This window comes from Aotus nancymaae, unplaced genomic scaffold (assembly GCF_030222135.1).
Source record: "Aotus nancymaae isolate 86718 unplaced genomic scaffold, 86718_ANA_hifiasm-v0.15.2.pri h1tg000006l, whole genome shotgun sequence".
Classification (NCBI taxonomy): Eukaryota; Metazoa; Chordata; class Mammalia; order Primates; family Aotidae; genus Aotus; species Aotus nancymaae.
The window spans coordinates 73,161,422-73,182,238 of record NW_026988417.1 but is presented as its reverse complement, the minus strand read 5'-3'; the positions used below and the strand labels follow the sequence as shown (position 1 = coordinate 73,182,238).

The 20,817-nt window shown below is 36.5% G+C and overlaps 1 pseudogene; it reads left to right on the top strand.

Annotated features, from left to right (window-relative positions):
* The window catches only part of LOC105713266 (S-phase kinase-associated protein 1-like), a 32,066-nt pseudogene extending 13,089 nt beyond the window's left edge, over positions 1–18,977 (top strand).
* Positions 18,978–20,817: the final 1,840 nt, after the last annotated feature.

The window sequence follows — 20,817 nt, the reverse complement described above, 5'->3', positions numbered from 1 at the left end:
ATAGAGTCCAGGCACAGTAACTCACACCTATAATCCCAGCACTTTGGAAGGCCAAGGTAGGCAGATCATTTGAGGGCAGAAGTTTGAGACCAGCTTGGTCAACGTGGTAAAACCCTGTTTCTACTGAAAATAAAAAAAATCAACTGAGTATTGTGGCCCACACCTGTGCTCTAGCTACTCAGGTGGCTGAGGCACGAGAATCACTTGAACCAGGGAAGTGAAGGCTGCAGTGAGCCAAAATAGGATCACTGCACTCTGGCCTGGGCAACAGAGTGAGACTCCATCTGAGAAAAAAATAAATAAATAAAATAAAATAAAATAAATAAGTGAAAGTCATAAATATAGAATCAACAAGAAAAAGTCACTTATGCCTCCTCTTAATCTCAGGGTTTACTGATCATATTAAATTTGTTAAATTAAATTAAACTATATTAGATGACAGAGAATGTTTGAGTTCTTCTAATGCTGATTATTGATATGTGGCTTTGGACATATTATTTAAACTGCATGAACCTTCATTTTCTTATGTATAAACTTAGGAGAATAACAAAGATATTTCTGATATTTTTCAATATCAACATCAGATTATTCCAGTATCTTTTACTGGTTTTTATTTAAAATTATAAAAATTCTTTAATTAGGCCAGGCATGGTGCCTGAAATTCCATCACTTTGGGAGGCCAAGGAAGATGGATCACTTGAGGTCAGAAGTTCAAGAACAGCCTGGGCAACATGGCAAAACCCCTGTCTCTACTAAAAACACAAAAATCAGCCGAGTGTGACGGCACAAGCTTATAACCCCAGCTACTTGGGAGGCTGAGGTGGGAGGATCACTTAAACCTGGGAGGCAGAGGTTGCCTTGAGCTGAGATTACACTACTGCACTCCAGCCTGGGCAACAGAGACCCTGTCTTAAAAAAAAAGAAAAAAAATTCTTGAGTTAACGTATTTTAACTGTTCAATTTCTAATGATCCTCTTTAAACTTAAGTCAAATTAGTAAGTCCTCTAAACTTTATGATGAAGATATAATTAATAGCAAAAAATTATTTCTGAAAAATACAATAGAGGTAGGTATAAAACTGGGAGAAGCAAAGCATAGTGGGGAAATGATATCCCAGGAAATAGGGATCATCGTGCTTGCAGGAAGATGGTTAGTACAAGGAAACAGTCACAGCAGCTATTAAAACGAAAAGGAGAAGAGTACTCTAACTTACAAGAGTGGATTAATCATCACTTCATCTTCCAAACTTCTCATTTTTGTTCTCTTTAAAACAATAACTTGAATTTAAGCAGAACAATTTTACTTCTCCCAGGACACAACAGCTATCATTTCTGCAAACATTTCTTTTAGCCTTTGGAAAAGTGCCAAAGATCCAGGATTTTTTCCAGATTTCAACCACATTTATGACATTGTGCATCAGATAAGATATGACACATGGACAGAATGGGTTCCTACAGGTATTAAAAAAAAACAAGAAAGAAAGAAAACCTACCTCTTTAAGAGTAAATCTCTCTTAGACTGACAAGTCCAGATTAAGCCAAAATATCTTTAAGTTTTTTCACACTATATTTAAAGGATATTGTTTTGTTTTGTTTTTTCATTTGATGAAATAAAGTTACAGAGAAGGTAGAGAACATACAAATATTCAGAGCAATTTGATTAAGAAACAAATTAGGTATGATCCTATGGCCAGAAACTCAAGAACAGAAGAGTCTCCGAAAAGAAACTAGAGCTATATATAGTCACAAAAGGTCAATTTGAGGAAGGTCAAGATGAGACATTTTAAATAAACTTTCTATTCAGTGAACTTTCTTAAGATCTCTGACTTTAAAAAACAAAAAACCACTAGTAAAATGGGAGAAGGAGCACAGAAACAATGACAGATGTAAATGAGTAGCAGAAAACAGTTTCTGGAAGATGAAGAGTAGAATGGATCAAGAAATGGAAAAGACAACTACTTTTGAGGTGACATTAATTAATTTCTTCCTTTGTAAATTTTTATTTTTTATTTTTTGAGACAGGGTCTTGCTCTGTCACCCAGGCTGGTGTGGAGTAGCTTGTTTATAGGTCACTGTAGGCCTCAAACTCCTGGACTCAAGTCATCCTCCTGCCTCAGCCTCTCAAGTAGCTAGAACTACAAGTGTGAGCCACCACATCAGTTAATTATATTATGTTTATTTATTTATTTGTTTGTTTTTGTAGAGACAGGGTCTCACTATGTTGCTCAGGCTGGTCTAGAACTCCTAAGCTCAAGCGATCCTCCTACCTTGGCCTCCCTGGGATTTCAGGCATAAGCCACCATTCCCGGCCAATTTCTAACTTTCTAGTGCACATCTTCAACTAAATTTCCCAAAGGTTCCTAAAACTTTGTATGTCCTAAATATTTCATTTATTTTTTGTTTTTTAACTTTTATTTTAAAATAAGGGGTACATGTGCAGATTTATTACATAGGTTTGTGTTATGGGGCTTTGTAATACAGATTATTTCATCACCCAGGTATTAAGCCTAGTACCCAATAGTTATTTTTCCCAATTCTCTTCTTCTTCCCACTCTCCACTCTTCAACAGGCCCCTGTGTGTGTTGTTTCCCTCTATGTGTCCATGTGTTCTCATCATTTAGCTCCCACTCATAAGTGAGAACATGTGGTATTTGATTTTCTGTTTCTGCATTAATTTGCTAAAGATAATGGCCTCCAGGTCCATCCATGTCCCTGCAAAGGACTTGACCTCATCCTTTTATATGGCAGCATGATGTTCTATGGTGTATATGTACCACATTTTGTTTATCCAGTCTATCATTGATGTGCATTTGGGTTGACATTCCTGTCTTTACTATTGTGAATAGTGTTGCAATGAACCAACATGTGCATTTGTCTTTAAAATAGAACAATTTATATTTATAGCCCTTTGGGTATATACCCAGTAATGGGATTGCTTGATTGAATGGTAGTTCTGTCTTTGGGTCTTTGAGGAATCGCCACACAGTCTTTCACAATGGTTGAACTAATTTACACTCCCCCTAACAGTGTATAAGCATTCTTTTTCTCCACAACTTTGCCAGCATCTGTTATTTTTCAACTTTTTAGTAATAGCCATTCTGACTGGTGTGAGATGGTATCTCACTGTAGTTTTTTGATTTGCATTTCTCTAATGATCAGTGATGTTGAGCTTTTTCATCATATGATTGCTGGCTGCATGTATGTCTTCTTTTGAAAACTGTCTGTAGTTTTGATGAAAGCCGGAGTCAAAGATTGGGTGTATTAATATATATTTTATTTGGAAGATTACTCTAAGAATCCGGGAAAAAAAGAGCATTCAGAGAATAAAACCAGAAATTGAAAAAAAAAGACAAAAAAAGTAAGAGGGGGGTACATTATTAAACTGGTTACCAGCATCAGCAACTGGGGCTCAGATCCACTGAGGACAGATTAGGCATCCTGTAGAAATTGCCTAAAAACAGCATCCCAGCAGGATGGGAAAGTAGGAGCATTGATCCATTGATTCCTCTTTCTCCCACTTCCAGGCTGCATCTGTGTGTTGGTTTGGAGTACTTGTGCCTTAGGAGAAAGCCCTGAAGTAGAAAAGCAATGGTGTAAACCTTCTCATTAAGATAGGACTCTAGCAATATGCATGGGACTGCTTACCAGAGCAGTACTGAAATCACTTGGGCAAAGAAGAGATAGTGCAAAGCACCACAGTGTCTATTATATTTACTCAGATTGCTCCTCCCCATATATATTCACCTTTTTTCTGTGTGTTTTGTTGTTGTTGTTGAGATGGAGTCTTGCTCTCTGTCACTCAGGCTGGAGTGCAGTGGTGCAATCTCAGCTCACTGCAAACTCTGCCTCCTGAGTTCAAGGGATTCTCCTGCCTCAGCCTCCTAGGTAGCTGAGATTACAGGCACACACCACCACACCTGGCTAATTTTTATATTTTTAGTAGAGACAGGGTTTCACCATGTTAGCCAAACTGGTTTCGAACTCCTGGCCTCAAATGATCTGCTCACCTCAGCCTCCCAAAGTACAGGTATTACAGACATGAGCCACCATACCCGGGCTCAACTTTCTATTAATGCAATCACCATCTATCAAGTTGCCTAAGGCAGAATGCTTTGAGTTATTGTTACAACCTTATCCCTCAATCCCTCACATCTATATCAATAAGTTTTGCTCTTTCTGCTTTTTAAAACTGTATTAAATAACATGCAACATAAAATTTCTCATATTATCTATTTTTAAGTGTATAGCTTGGTAGTGTTAAGTACATTCCGATTGTTGTGAAGCGGATATCCGGAGCTTTTTCATCTTGCAAAACGAAACTTTGTACTCATTAAACAACTCCTATTCTCCCCTTTCCTCAGTTTCTGGTAGCCACCATTCTACTTTCTGTGTTTGTGAGTTTGACTATTTTAAATCGCCCTATGTAAATAGAACCACACGGTATTTGTATTTCTGTGACTAGCTTATTGCATTTAGCCTAATGTCCTCAAGGTTCATCCATGTTATGGATATGACAGGATTTCCTTTCCATTTAAAGTCCAATAAAATTCTACTGTATGTTCATTTTGTATATCCATTCATTCATTGATTGACATTTGGATTGCTTCCACCTCTTTGCTATTGTGAATAGCACCACTGTAAGCATGATTTATTTTAACAGGTAGGTATATTTTTCATGTAGTGGTTACCATACTGTATGCACAGTATAGTTCTTTTCTAATTTTAACATAGTGAACATCATCAAATTGAAAATGAATAACGGTAAAGTCCTGCATTTACGCTAAAAAAAATGTTGCTCAAACACAAAATAGATAATAGACAACTCAACGTAGCGATGTTAAAACATTCACAACTACAATACAACACACATTTGCTATACTATCAGTGTAAATCTCCATTGAGATAAGTCTTCTAAAAATCAGTTGCAATATTGAAATACTTTAAGAAAGATATAGATAAATGTTTCCAAAGCAGAATAACATATCTTAAACCGAAACCAGAGAATGGCAATCAACATGACGTAAAGGATCTGGGAATGTTTTCTTTGTTTGAAAGATGTTTAGGCTAGAGAATAAAGTATTTGTGGGGACCATACCTTTTCCTGCAGGTATAACCTTTTGACGTTTACTTAGATATATTCCCACTTTTGATCCAAATACAAAAGTGTGTACTTTTAAAATAACAGGGGCCTTTTTGTCATAACTTTATTAAAGTTGAATAACTTTACTGAAGTTGAATAACTATTAACAAGATCTTTAGTGATTCATGTCTGAAAACCAGGAGTTTTTTGGTATAAGTTTGTCTGTGACTAGAAAATAAGCATACAATTTCCAAACCAGAAGAAATTTTAGAAGCAAATATATTTTCATGTAGTTATGAAATAGCATAGATTGTGCTTTATTTTTTAATAATTTACATTTTTAGATATTAGACAATTTAATTTTAAAAGAAATTCAAACATTCAAATAAAAGGGATGTATATTTTAAATATTTTAAAAGCATAATGAACAGTTAACAATGTGTACTATGTTCTGCCATGTCTTTTCTATGCTGTTATCCCCAAATATATATTTGGATAGTTAGTTGTAAGAAATTGGATTTTATAATACACACGGTTGTGCTTTCTTCACATAAAAATATACCAAGGGCAAACTAGATCAATATATATGGATATAGTTCTCTTTCTTAAATATTTGCTTTATGTTTAATAGAGTTTCATCAAATAAATATATATATATACTTTATAATTATTCAAGTTGTTTCCAGTAATTTTTTACCATTTGTTTACAATGCATTAATATACATTGGTACATTCAAATGTATCAGTAATTGTATTTATGTGACATAGATTCCTAAAACTGGAATAGCTGGGTTAAAGTTTATGTGTATTTTATGTTACAATATGTATTGCCAGATTACTTTTCAAAAAGCTCTCCACAAACCCTTTGAGCAATGCATGAAACTCTTTTGACACCTCACTTCTAAGGAAATATGGCTGCTCTAGATTTTACAATTTCATAAAAGTGTCTTCAATTATTTAATAAGCTTTGCAAGTGAGATTAGATTACTTTGTGTCACTTAGAACATAGAGCTAGTATAAAGGAAAGTAGCTTTTGGCTTAGTGTAATTTTTCTAGCACTAGAGCTACTCATTAGTGACATAGACCGCTTTATTAAGAAGTTAATTTACTATTTTGGAAGCTGTGCTTTGGAAATAACCTTTCTATTAATCATCTTCATATTTGTACTGTAATTTGTTGTTTATAAAGAACATTACTATGTTTTGATTTCTATTTATCTGTGTATCTCTACTAATCTGTTATTTTATAGATATACATTTTAAAAACAATTGTTTTAATTTATATTGATATAAATAAAAAATTTATATTAATATTCTCGCATTTTCTCTCTCTCTTTCACACACACACCTCCAGTCTTCTCCTTGGCACTTTGGAAAAACGGAATACTATGGAACACATTATTTATCTAGAAGTATGTAATATAGTTACCAATATCCTAATTAATTATCTTTTATAGATTATTTACCAACTTAATACTCATGTTAAAATGTAAATGTTTAATTCAGGCATATCTGTAAACATAATAGAGCGCTCTTTGTTTTGACTTATTTCTATGACCCTAGCTAATGTCAGTGATGCCGGAACCAAACTTTTAACCACTACATATTCCTTCCTCCCCGCATAACTAAATTTTGATATGACAATCAAAGGAGAAGACTCTGAAAACAAGACAATGGAGTAGTTTAAACTAATGGTTAGAATTTATTTTAATAGAGTCTGCAAGTATTAGCCAGGAAAAGAAGGTATTAGAACAGTAAACGCCACAGACCCCAGAATTTGGTGGTAAAATATCTTGGCAACTATAATAGTAGTACACCATCTCAAGGACAGATGACTTGATATTTCCCAGATGTCACTGTTTAGCGTGTCACTGTCCAGCAGCAGCCACTGATTGGAAAAAGTCCTTTCTCCTCCTGAAGGAGCATGGCCAGCATTGAAGGCAGTAGGGGAGATGTTGGCAAGGTACTGGAGCAGGTGGCAGCAGCAGGTGTGATAGGCTAGAGATGACAAGGGCACAGAGTGTGCTGTTGGCAAGCTGTCGGTAACCAGAGTTCAGGAACTAGTAATAGCAGAGAAAATGCAGAGACAGTGGCATGGGATAAAGAAGCAGGGCAGAACAGACTGTCATAGCAGGATGATAGGTACCCCCCAAACACGCACAAACAGGGAACGTGATGAGAGTGGAAGTGGTGGCCTGCAGCCCCAAATTGGCTTGGGAGGATCACACCATGATGACAGGGAAGCAAGCCTGCAGTACTCCAGCAGACCCGAGGGTCACCCAGAGCTTACATGCCAGAAGGCAGGTGATACACTGCAGCCACCACGGAGAGTGGAAAACAAAGAGAAGTGAATCTTAGCGATATTTTATTTTTCCTTTGTTGTTGATGCTTTGTTCTTTTTCCACTCAGGGAACAATAATCTGAGAGGAGCACTTGGGCATCTGCAAATACTCTAAAAACCCAGAGTTCTTAGCCTAGAAATCAGAGATTGAACATCTTGTTAGAGCACCAATTCTATAGACATGTTAAGACCATGTATCAAGATGGGTAATTATAGATGATTGTAAAGTACTTCTGTCATATGATTCAATTGAGTACATATTTACTGATGCCAGATTGCTGCATTAAAGTTCTAAAAAATAGCAAGTCACTGAGGACTCCTGCAATGCTGGATTTGGGTTCCGCCCTGACACTGTGTAACAGTATAATGTGCAGACGTTTTAATTCAATGTGATGGAATTCCATCAATATTTTATTATGTTTGCCTTGACAAATTGTCTCACACAAGAAAGCAGTCCTCTAGGAGGATAGTATTCCAAAAGTGTCAGTCCTGCTCAGGGGAGGGTTGAGATACAGAGCAGAGTTTAATTTCAGTACCTTATGATGTGTTTTCTGAGACACTTAATAGTTTTAAAAGTGATGTTTTTAAAATGTCAACTTGTAATGACAAAATTTTACAATGTATTAAAAGTGTTTACTAAAATAATAGCACCCAGGTACAATTCTGGGTGCTAGAGATATGATAATAAATAACAATAACAACAAAACAACCATGACCTTTATGAACTGCAATCCAATAGAGTGAGGCAAATAATAAATAAACCACTTAAAAAATAAAATATTTTAGCCTGGCATATTGGCTCAAGTCTGTAATCTCAGCCCTTTGAGAGGCCCAAGCAGGAGGATCGCTTGCATCCAGGAGTTCAAGAGCAGCCTAGGCAATGTGGCAAGATCCTGTCTCTACAAAAAAGGGAAAAAAATTAGCCAGGCATAGTAGTACATGCCTGTAGTCTCAGCTACTTGAGAGGCTGAAGTGGAAGGACTGCTTGACCCAGAAGGCTGAGGCTACAGTGATCAGTGACTGTGCCCCTGAACTCAGCCTGGGTGACAGAGCAAGACCCTGTTTCAGAAGAGAAGAGAAGAGAGGAATAGTTTTTCATAGTAAGCAGGATGGCGATATCAGGTGGGAGGAGCAAGTGTTGTTAAATAACAACTGGTGGTCAAGGGAGGCATTTTTGAGTAATTGCCATTGAACAGAGACATGGAAAGTGAGGAAGCAAGTTGCAAAGCTATGGAGAGAAAAAATGTTCTGGAAAAATCATGCTTGATGTAGTCCAGGAAGAGCAAGGAAGCCAGTGTGATTGACAAAGAGTGAGAGAGAGTAAGACTGGTAAAAGAAGAGGTCAAAGAAAACAGTGATCATTATCATGTGTGAGCTTATAGATAATGGCAAGGATTGCAAATTTTAATCTGAAAGAGAAAAACCAATGAAGGGTTCTGAGCAAAATAACATGGTCTTAATTAATTTTCAAAATGATCTCTCGGGAGTTGGGTAAAGGATAGACTGAAAGGGATAGACTGAAAGGATAGATTGAAAGCTTTCACACAAGGGTGAAAGCTGGAGTTTTATTAGGAGACTATTGAAATAATTCAGTCCTAAGATAATGCAGCTTTTACTGATGTATTTGCACTGGAGGGGATTGAAAGGTTGGATGTTGGATACATTTTGAAGATAGAGCAACAGGAGTTGCTGATAGAAAGTGTACAGTACAGAGGAAACAGAGGAAGACAGGAATGACACCAAGTTTTTTGAATTAAGCAGTTTTGCAGAACAGGTATGCCATTAACTTAGAAGGGAAAGACCTGCTGGAAGAACAGGTCTGGGGGATAAAATTCGGAGTTCTGTTTTGGCTATCTATTAGGTAAACACATGACAATGTTGAATAGGCGTTGATTATAAAAGTCTGGAGTTAGAGAGAAATTGATCTTAGAGAGATAAATTCAGAAGCCATCAGCAGATAGATAAAATTTAAAGCCATGAGGCTAGATGATGTCATCCAGGAAACTAGTATAGTTAGAAAAGAGATCAAAGGGTTTTAAAGGTAAGCCATGAATAAAATGTAAGCAAGACACTGAAAATCCTCAGCCAGTGAGGTAAGAGACAAACTGAGATAGGTGGCCAGCAACCAAGAGAAGAAATTCTTTCAAGAAGCAGGAAGTGATCAATCATGCTAAATGTTAATAGTTGTCACATGAGAATAACTGACATTTGACAACATGATACACTATTATCGTGAGTGATGAGAGAGTTTGGTTGAACTCTCTGAGCTCAAGAGAGAGAGCAGGAAGAAAAGGTTTGGTGATTTCTGGAGCAGAAAATTATCTCACTCATTCATGAATTTTGTTGTTTATGGGGATCAGAGAAATGGAGAGGTAGCTAGAAGGAAATATGGCAATGAGAAAAATCTTATTAAAATATGAAATATCAACAGTGTGTTTGTATGAAGGTAGAAATGATCGGATAAGAAGAAAACTTGGTGATGTAAAAGAGGGAGGGGAGCAGTGCTGGGGAGGGACAGGTTTCAGTGCATTATCGCTAGACAGGGCTTCTTTGCCTTGGCACTACTGACTTCCTGGACCCTGGACCAGACAATTCTTTGTTGTGGGGGCTCTTCTGTATATCGTAGGGTGTTTAGCAGCATCTCTGCCCTCTACAGACTAGATGCCAGAATCACCTGCTCCCTCTCATTGACTTGTAACAACCAAAAATGCATCTAGACATTTTTCCCATGGGGGACAAAATCACTCCTGGTTGAGAAACATTTGTGTACTACTTGCTCTTAGGTAGAAGTACAGAGAGTCTGTCTGTCATATCAGGAGGAAAAGCAGGAAAATGGTCATGAATACTGGTAACTTTGAAGATGTAATAATGGGATTATATGATATTACTTCTGATTGTTTCTGTTTCATTTGAGAATAAGAATGAAAAAAATGCATTGGAAATTGGAGAGGAGAAGAGCAGCATCTAGGACAGTGGGAGGGTGAATAGTCTAGGGATTAGATTGCCAGAGAGCAAAAGGTAGTGGTAATGAATTTAAAGTAAAAACCAGTCAGCATGCTTAAGGCATTATATCTATGGCTGTGGGTGGAGGGCAAGATCATCAGAGAAAAGTAGATTGAAAAAATGAGAGGCAATGGTATTGAAGGACATACAATATGGATATGGAAATAATTATGAAGAGAAAGAATGGAAATAATGAGGGAGCAAGAGAACCAGGAAATAATATTTATAAGAAATAAGAAGATCTGAGCATCTGTAGATGTCCCCAACAAGTAGGACACCAAGTGGTGTAATCTGATGGCAACAGGTCTAAAGTCAGGGGTTTTAAAAAGAAGTGAGGGACAGTGGTCTGGAAGAGTACTTACCCCACTTCTGGCCTAACTTGCATAGAGAGCATGAGAGAAATAGATGTGACTTGAGAGGGCTGTAGGGGAAGCAGGATCATTGAGGGAGAGCAAAGATTAAGTTAGGACAAGAGGATAAAGGGACATTTTTAAATGCCATTGAAGATATAATGGATTTTTCTCATGAGGAAACATGAGTTCCAGATGGCACCATGGAAAATGAGAGGTAAGAAAGCGGGAAGAAAGGTTCGATGAGAAATTGCTCAGAATTATATGAAGATAATAGACTTCTTATGATGATTTAGTAAACTGGAATGTAGGGGAAGATGGGATGAGTACTAATTGTTTCCTGAAACAACGTCTTTAAAACATTTTGCTAAAGCAGTAAATTTTATGTGACTTCTGGCACACACTTTCACCAAGCAATACTTAAGCTAGGCATATGTCATACATTTGACATACTCTGTTTTCATCTGAACTATTCTCTTTAAAATGTAAGTTACTGATTTGATTTCACAACTCACGAATAGACCATGATTAGCAGGTTGAAAAATATAATTTTAAACAGATTATGCACAGGTGAAATGTGAATGGTTGAGGAAATATGCTTTTTCCTTAAACACTTTTCAGTGGTGGGGAACTAAGTACTACTCTGTTGTTAAGAAACATGAATTTCCAAATCTACAGATATAAGCAATGTAATTTTTAAAATTTTACAATTGAGTAAACCTGGAGGAAGGGATGGAAAGCTCCAGAGTGACTCATTAATACAATTTTTGCTGATCCATCATAGTGAAGAATCAGAAAAGTAAACTCAATTGTTCACTGTCCTCTAATTCTTCATTATGTCAAATTGGCAAAATATCAATGAGTCACTGTTGCATTTTCTATCCTGCCTTCCAGGTTTGGAGCAAGCTTAGGGTAATTTAGGGGACCTCGATTATTAGCCATTTGTTAATATTGATTGCCATTGGAATGATCATTGTTGCCCTAAACTACTCCTTAATTATTATTAAAGCTCAGCTATATGTGTGTTGTATTTGCAGTATAAATCTGCCAGACACTTTTCTCTAAGTCTTTTTCCTCTCTGACAAAGCTACCAGAGTTTTACAGCCCCAAGTTATTTCTTTCCTCATATATTTGCCTCCTGAACAAATGCTCCTACAATGTTGGAGGTTCTTTCAGTTTGTGGGTGGAAGTTAGTTTGTGAGTGTTCTTTTAGTTTCTGCTGTTGAGTCTGTAGGATACCCTGCTGATGTATGTGAATCCCCTTGTCCCTTTGTCTTCATCCACAAAGCCTCCAACTTCTCCTAAGTGTTAGGGTTTTTACTACAAATCCCAAAAATATTGTATGCTGCTCTCGTTTCTACATAATCATATGGTCTCTCTGACTCAACAAACTGTAGAGTCAGCCATTTGCTTGGATGGAGATCATGGAAAGAGGAAATACAGAGCTAAAGGAGTTTAAATTAATAGCTCAAACTCTTATTCAGCTATATTAACAAACTATTTGTGAGTGTTTCTAATGGTAAGATATTTCTAACAAGGACCATATTTGGAAAATTGTAAATACACTCTTTTTTCTTTCTGTGAGCCCTTCATCAAGCTTGTCCAAAATATCCAACTGCCTAGGAATGGGAAGCAATGGTAAGGATTTATAGAAAGCATGAGAGAAAGAATGAAGTCATACAGCCATCCCCCACCTCGTCCATGGTTTTGCTTTCCCCAGTTTCAGTTATTCATGGTCAGTCCTGGTCCAAAAATAGTAAATGAAAAATTCCAGAATAAGAAACTCATAAGTTTTAAATTGTATGTCTCTCCAAGTAGTGTGATGAATCCCATGCCATCCTGCTGCATCCTGCCTGGGACATGAATCATCCTTTTGTACATGCTACCTGTCCTTAGTCACTTAGTTCTTGTGTTTGAGTAACACTTTATTTTATTTAATGATGGCACCAATGCACAAGAGTAGTGATGCTGGCAATTCAAATATATCAAAAAGAAGCCAAGTATATGCCAAAGAGAAGTTGTTAATCTCTAACCGTGCTTCATTTATAAATTGAACTTTATCATAGGTATGTTTGTGTTGGAAAAAATAACACAGTATATACGGAGTTAAGTATTATTAACAGTGTCAGGCATCCACTGGGGATCTTGGAACATGTTGCCCATGGATAAATAGGGACCACTGTATTTGGCTTCTAATATGCAAAATGGGATTAGGCAGCAGAACTAATTAATCAGGCTATTGTCTTGATAAACTAGGGCATCTCATCCTCAGCATGGCTGACCTTTAGAAATGAATATTTCTTTGTTGTGGGGTACCGTAGTGTGCATTGCAGGTTGTTTAGCAGCATCTCTGGCTTCTCCCTAGGAGCACCGCACCCTAAGTTGTGACTACCAAACATGTTTCCAGAAACTGTCTTATGTGAACAAAATTACCCCTAGTTAAAAACTACTGTGATAGAGGTTTGACAAATTTCTTTAAGTTATATTTAAGCTATGAGGCCAGATCTGAAGGACTTTAAGATAGAATCTCCCATAGGATGGAGAAAACACTCCTTTCCCCTAGAGTAGCTAAGCCGTAGAGAAAGGATATAATCTAAAGATAGGGAAACGTACGACTAGGAAAAATTCTCCCCCATTTTAATATTCTTTCACTTTTGGTCCTATTACTATCCTCTGTTAATTTGTTTAATTATTTAATTGCTACTCCATTTAATAACACTTCAGCTACTTGAAGACATGTCCTTCAAGTTCTTCTTCTTTTTGAATTAATCCTTTTCGATGACATACTAGTGAATTTTTCTTGTGAATAATTTTCATGGGAGCCCAGGAGAAAAAGTATAAGGTATCTTTATCTCTATGTGAATTAAAGCAAGAATATACTTCCTCAAGGCATCCTTAGGCATGCAACAGACATGCTTCTTAAGACATTGACAATAAACACAAATATGGGATAGAACCGAAGAAAAATTGTTTCTTTTATGAACGCATAGTTATCTTATACATTATTGGCGTCACACCAAAAGCAGGGCACTTACTTCTAGTGTGCATGTTGGCAGTGGAAAGCCAGAATCCACTATCATGACTCTTTTTTTTTTTTTTTTTGAGACGGAGTTTCGCTCTTGTTACCCAGGCTGGAGTGCACTGGCGTGATCTCGGCTCACCACAGCCTCCGCCTCCTGGGTTCAAGCAATTCTCCTGCCTCAGTAGCTGGGACTACAGGCATGCGCCACCATGCCCAGCTAATGTTTTGTATTTTTAGTAGAGACGGGGTTTCATCTTGTTGACCAGGATGGTCTCGATCTCTTGACCTCGTGATCCACCCGCCTCGGCCTCCCAAAGTGCTGGGATTAGACTCGAGCCACCGCGCCCGGCCTATCACGACTCTTAATATTCAAGAAGTATAAAAGTTTTGAAACTGCCTGAGGCTGAGGTTGCCAGTTTCCAGCCTAAGCCCCAATATTAACAGTCAGTGTGACCCTTACTCAGTGAGTTTAATGTATGATGCTTCTTCTTTTTGAAGATAATAACTGTATCTTTTAGCCTTTATTCTTAAGCTGTAACATAAAGACTACCACATGGAAGAATAACTGGAGAATGATTAAAATAATTCCAGTAACAGTTATGAGAAATTAATAAAGGGGCAAAAATAGAGAGAATGTGCTGGAAATAGAGATAACAGTCACAGAGAGGGAGGTAAGGGGTTTGGAGATAGAGAAAGGTGGGGTTGACAGGGTGGAGAAACGTGTAGAAAAGAAGCAACAACAGGAAAGTAGCCAAAAAGTATAGGCTATGAATGTGCTTTCTGCCTCTTCTTTTTGGGAACTGATGACTCCTAGTCAGCTATATCAACCGGAAGGAAGGAGCAGGGAGGGAGCATATGTGGAAGGACCTGAGAATAGAGAAACTGAACACCTGAGAGGAAAAGGAAGGAATGTGAAACCACAGAGAGAGGAAGGATGGGTGTTCAAAAGTATTCCAGCTATTGGTGTCTCACAGCTAAAGTTATGGAAAGTTAGCAGAAGGAAAAGAAATCTGAATTTAAAATAGAAATTGGTCATCAGAATAAAATTTAAAGAAGGCAGCAAACAGTGAAGGCTTTGTTAAAATTTACCTAAGAATAGACAGCTGAGGCTCTAACAAATTATTTAAGCATAAAGATATCAAGAATAAGCATATGTAATTTAAATTTTGAAGGAAGGTAATGTATAAAATATTTTCAAGAAAATTGGGGCTGACTGTATAGCTGGAATTACATCTGTAATTCCAGCACTTTGGAATGCTGAGGCAGGATGATTGCTTGAGTCCAGGAGTTTGAGACCAGCCTGGGCACCACAGAGAGACCATGTTTCAACAAAAAGTAAAAGAATAGTTAGTTGAACATGATGGTATGTGCCTGTGGTCCCAGATACTTGGAAGGCTGAAGCAGGAGGATTGCTTGAGCCAGGAGGTCAAAGGTGTAATGAGCCATGATCATGGATCATGCCACTGCACCACTCCAGCCTGTCGCCAAAAAAAAAAAAAAAAAAAAAAAAAAAAAAAGAAGAGGAAAGAGAGAAAAAAAGTGGGGCTTGGGTTTGGTTTTATGATAGTTTTGGAGCTGTGTTTTATAACATCAAAAGGCTAAGTCTGCTTAGCACGAGAAGCCTCTACAAAAGGGCTGAACCTAATTACCCAGCCACCTCTTTTCCTATGTTCTACATTAACTTAGTACATAACACAGGCCAAACTAAAAATATATTGTAATAAGGAATCATTTACTTTAAAGTTATTTAATTGTGATTATAGATTGTAGCTAGCTGCAGTTGGCTACAAACTCAACTGGCTGTGATGACTCCAAAATGACTATTTTATTTCTTTACCATGAAGGCTTGATAGTCCCCTTTAGAGGCTTTTAGAAAGTAGACTAATGTATAATTTCCAAAGAAGTTCTAATGAAAGTTTAAACATAAGATGGAAGAAATAAACATGTTAATATGCTATTTAATGTATTGTTTATTAATTGTAAGACTAACAAATATTTGTAGATCAGTCCCAGGGTTGCCATGAAATCAAATTTTAAAATGTATGTGAAATGTTTTGGTAACCATAAAACACTAAAGAAATTCAAACTCTATTATTATTCATATTTCTCCTGAAATTAGTCATTGTAGATGTTCATTACTGATACTTCAACTAAGCAAGATGTTAAATGATAAAATACATCTGAAGAAAGACAATTCAGTTCCTGCACATTTAGGGAGAAACATGAAGTTTAGTAAACACTATGAAAGCACTATAAAAGGGAAAGCAAAAAAAAAAAAGCAAAGTTTCAAGAGGCAAAACCTTTACTACTATTACTTTTATAAGGAGACAATCACCCTCCCAACATGAAAATGTATTAGGTTTAACCTGGGGGAAAAAATTGTGCAGAAATAGCTTGCCTTTGTAGGACATATTTCAGAAATAATAATAAAAAATAGTCAAGCAATAGTTTTGTTATAATGTACAATGTTAATAAATACCTTTGAAAAGATTGGAAAATTTGATAAACTACTTCAGATCTTTCATATGACTGGTGAATAACAGTGCTAAAGAGAAATTAAGTTAAAACACAACAATATAAAATAAAAGATCAGTAAGCAAAGGAAACTGGCAGTAGAAAGTTACTGTCAGGTGTGAAGGAAGAATTTCTAGATAAAAACTTCTTGAAAGAATAAGGGAAGAAGAGAAGAGGTGGTCGGGCGCGGTGGCTCATGCCTATAATCCTAGCAGTTTGGGAGACCGAGGCGGGCAAATCACGAGGTCCAGAGATTGTGACAATCTTGGCCAACATGGTGAAACCCCGTCTCTACGAAAAATACAAAAATTAGCTGGGTGTGGTGGCACATGGCTGTAGTCCCAGCTACCTGGGAGGCTGAGGCAGGAGACTTGCTTGAACTAGGAAGTTGGAGGTTGCAGTGAGCCGAGATCACCCGCCACTGCACTACAGCCTGGCGACAGAATGAGTCTCTGTCTAAAAACAAGAAAAAAAATGAAGAAGAGAAGAAGTAACACAAAGTAGAACAGTTTTGTCCCTCTGCATAGGCTAGCCAAGCATTGGCCCGATTCTTTGATTTCAAGAACCTCTGAAGTAGGTTCAGTTTCATGAGCTTGCAATCTGTGCAGTGTCACAGAGTCCTACACTCAGAAAGACCTCATGTTAGGTTTAAAGCTCTGCCATTGCCATCTTGAAATTTTAAATAAATTTATCCCTAAATTATGTTTTGCAAATGAAATCTAATGGGACGATGGAGCCTATGAGTGGGCACAGGAGATAGATGCCTCAATATGAGTGTCCACCACTGTTCCTTGCTGCCACATTTATATATAGCATTTGTGATGCTCCATGAGCATAGAATTCCAGTGGACTCATAGGGTGTAGTAGTTCAGTGAGACATAAAGCCAGTATGAGGTCAGTTTGTTACAACTAAGATTGACTAAGGGTGGGGTGGGGATGTAGGGGGGACTTGCTCAGGTCCCTGGGAGACCACCCTTTGAGTTTCAACTAGAACTTGTTTGGAATGCAGAAAGAAGGCAATGGTGCTGAGCTGATTTTTACATATTAGCCAACCACTTATGCTGAAAATAAGGACAGAAGAAAAGGGAAAGATAGGACAGTCCACAATGCCTTTGGCTTTCCTTCCTTACTTATCAGTAAGTCAAAAGTAGAATGTATTGGTAGAATGTGTATCCTTCAAGAAAGAAAATATAAAAACATGTTAGCTTTGTGTAGATTTCTACTGTTCTGGTAACAACAGAATACATACAAGATACAAAATAGAATTGTATAATTTTGGTGATTCTGCATACAGGTTAAATGGTCTTATATTTACATATTATATTTACATATTGTGCATGGCACAGTATGAAGACAAGGAGTAAAATTTGTGCTAATGATTTTAAATTTAAAAGATTTTCTACTTGGAACAAAATTAAATGCTAATAAAAACAGTGTAAGTTGAAAAAGAAGGAGAAATAGAAGAAAAACCTTTATATTTGAACACCTTTAATGGTACTCTTTTTCTATTTTTTTTTTTTAAAAGATATCTCACACTTTTATTTTGCACTGGGCCCTGAAAATTATGCAGCCAGACCAGTCTGAGATGTCTGCACCATTTCCCAGCTGTAACCCAAAACACCTTTTCACTTACTGGGACTCAAATTCTGTTAAGATAACACAAAGCTTATCATTCAACAATTACCAAGAAGCTTAAAATACTAAAAGAGATGTAATACAAATAGCAGTGGACCTGATTTTTAAAAGAGTGATTGAATTCTGGCACTGTCACTATGTGTATTTGAGAAAATTATGTACATTTTTTTATCCCTTCATTGCCTTAACTGTAAAATGGGCTAGATTATCTATCTGTAAGTCCTTTTCAAACTCAACGGAATCTGAAACTAAATCTGTGTTAAGCACATATGAATGGCTAAACTATAGAACTCTTTACGGATTTTGAGATTATTAGAGAAAAAGACTCTTGATATCTGAAAGGAAAAGAATTGGGGCTGCAGGAGATGAATTGTTTCACTTTTTCACAAGACCAGTTCTATAATTAAAATCCTTACGTAAAAGTTAAAAAAAGAAGTAAACAGAGGATAGAAAACACTACTGTAACTGGCTTCGTCCTCCGCCTTTCTCTTCCTTCGCTGACACCTCCTGGCTCTCATCAGCCTCCAGCCAGCCTCTCCTTAACACCAAACACCATGCCTTCAAGTTGCAGAGTTCTGATGGAGAGATATTTGAAGTTGATGTGGAAATTACCAAACAATCTGTGACTATCAAGACCATGTTAGAAGATTTGGGAATGAAGATGATGACCCAGTTCCTCTACCAAATGTTAATGCAGCAATATTATTAGAAAGGTTATTTAGTGGTGCACCCACCACAAAGATGACCTTCCTTCTCTTGAGGATGATGAGAACAAAGAAAAGCGAACAGACGATATGCCTGTTTGGGACCAAGAATTCCTGAAAGTTGACCAAGGAACAATTTTTGAACTCATTCTGGCTACAAACTACTTAGACCTCAAAGGTTTGCTTAATGTTACATGCAAGACTTTTGCCACTATGATAAAGGGGAAAACTCCTGAGGAGATTCGCAAGACCTTCAATATCAAAAATGACTTTACTGAAGAGGAGGAAACCCAGTTACACAAAGAGAACCAGTGGTGTGAAGAGAAGTGAAATGTGCCTGACACTGTAACACTGTCAGGATTGTTCTAAATACTAGTTGCACTGCTATGCTTATAATTGTTAATATTAGACAAACAGCAGCAATTCAATTGTATTAGCAGAATATTGTCCTCAATGTGGCTGTAGTTTGGGTACAGATTCCAGACCTATGGCTGAGTTTCTTCTAGTATGTTCGAAAGTTTCTTTTTTCTTCTCTCTGAATAAAACTGAATTGTGGGTTCTCTGTAAGTGGCATTTTGGGCTTTCCCTCTGTTTTGTAAAGCAAAGTCTACCTAGTTTATTGTCCAGTTAACCTTAGTGACCTTTAAAAGTTGGCATGTAAATAAAACAACTTGCAAAAAAGTTTTCTGGAATAAAATAAAAGAAAAAAAAAGAAAACACTACTGTGTACAAAACACCTGTTAAGTGCTGGACACTGTTCATGGTATTACTCTAATTTCTCACAATTAGCTTATGAGATATATGTAAAAATCATCATTTTAAGAACAAGAAAAATAAAGCTTACAGATTAAGTAAATTTCCTGAAGCCACATTGTTAATAAAGTGGTAGAATTTTGAATCTCAGCTTGGATGGCAGCAAAGATGATACTCTTTCCACTATAACAGAGGAAAAAAAATGTTTTTTAGAGAGACTTAATGAAAGTATATGAAATCAAAAGTTCAAAAGTTAAGTGTATAAGTAACATGGAGAAGGAAACCCATATGCTTATTCTGTTTTAGCTTTCTCAGGTGATAAATTAGGAGCTACAGGATATTAACTGCATTACTGATTATATGACTATATAATTTTAAATGTTTTGAATAAAAATTGAAATGAAAATGTACAAAAATCAAAGTCAAAAGAAAATGTAAAATTTATATATAGTTTTTGGTATTTTACATTACTCATTTTGGATATACATTCATGTTACCTCAGAAATGTTTTAAAACTTAGAGTTAATTAGAAAAATGACTGTAGTCATTTTGAACTCATTGAATGATATTAAAATAACCTGATTGTGTTGTTACTTTTTTTTAAATTGAAGAAACTATCTCATTTTGAAATGTTTTCATTTATATTTCTAAAATCTGTTCTTTGTAAACCAGCCCAAACCAATTATGTTAATTTTCTAAGATCATTGGTTAATTGGGTTTCCTTCTACCCTTTCAATCCTATAATCAATGCAAAATATAACTGGAAAAGTTAAAACACCTATAATTTTTAAAAAACATCTACAATTTCTTCATTTATGGTCCGGTGGGAAAATAAGGCAGAGGGAACTGCTTGCCTAAATTCTCAAACTGAGTCAGGAACAGACTTCTAAGTTTGATGCTTCTTATGTTACGCTGATAATTATTTCTGCTTGCTCATTCACATCCCAGCTATATATCCTGTGGCCCACTCCTGGCTGGTTGACATTCAGAATATTCAGGTGAGCCAAATTAGCCATGATCGAGTGATGCTGCACATACATATCCTTTGACTCATCCATTCCTTGCGTCCTCAGCAACACAACTATGAACACTGGCAATGCAATAGTTATTTATGGCTAAGTTACACAGTCTTAATTTGCTGCTATAATACTTGATGAAAGTTAATGTTTTTAAAACTTTAAAAAAATATTTTAGGCTTCCTTATTTGTAATATACAGCAGTGTTACTTAACTAAATTAATTCATTGTGTTGTTCTGAGGTTTGAATGAGATAGTATGTGAGGAAGGGATTTGTAAACTCTAAGAGAAGCACTTTAATACAAAGCAATGGCATGGAAAGCCAACAAAATTATATAGCTTACAGCTATATTTAAAATTATTAGCTTTCTATAAACTATAAAGTTTATATATTCCATTGG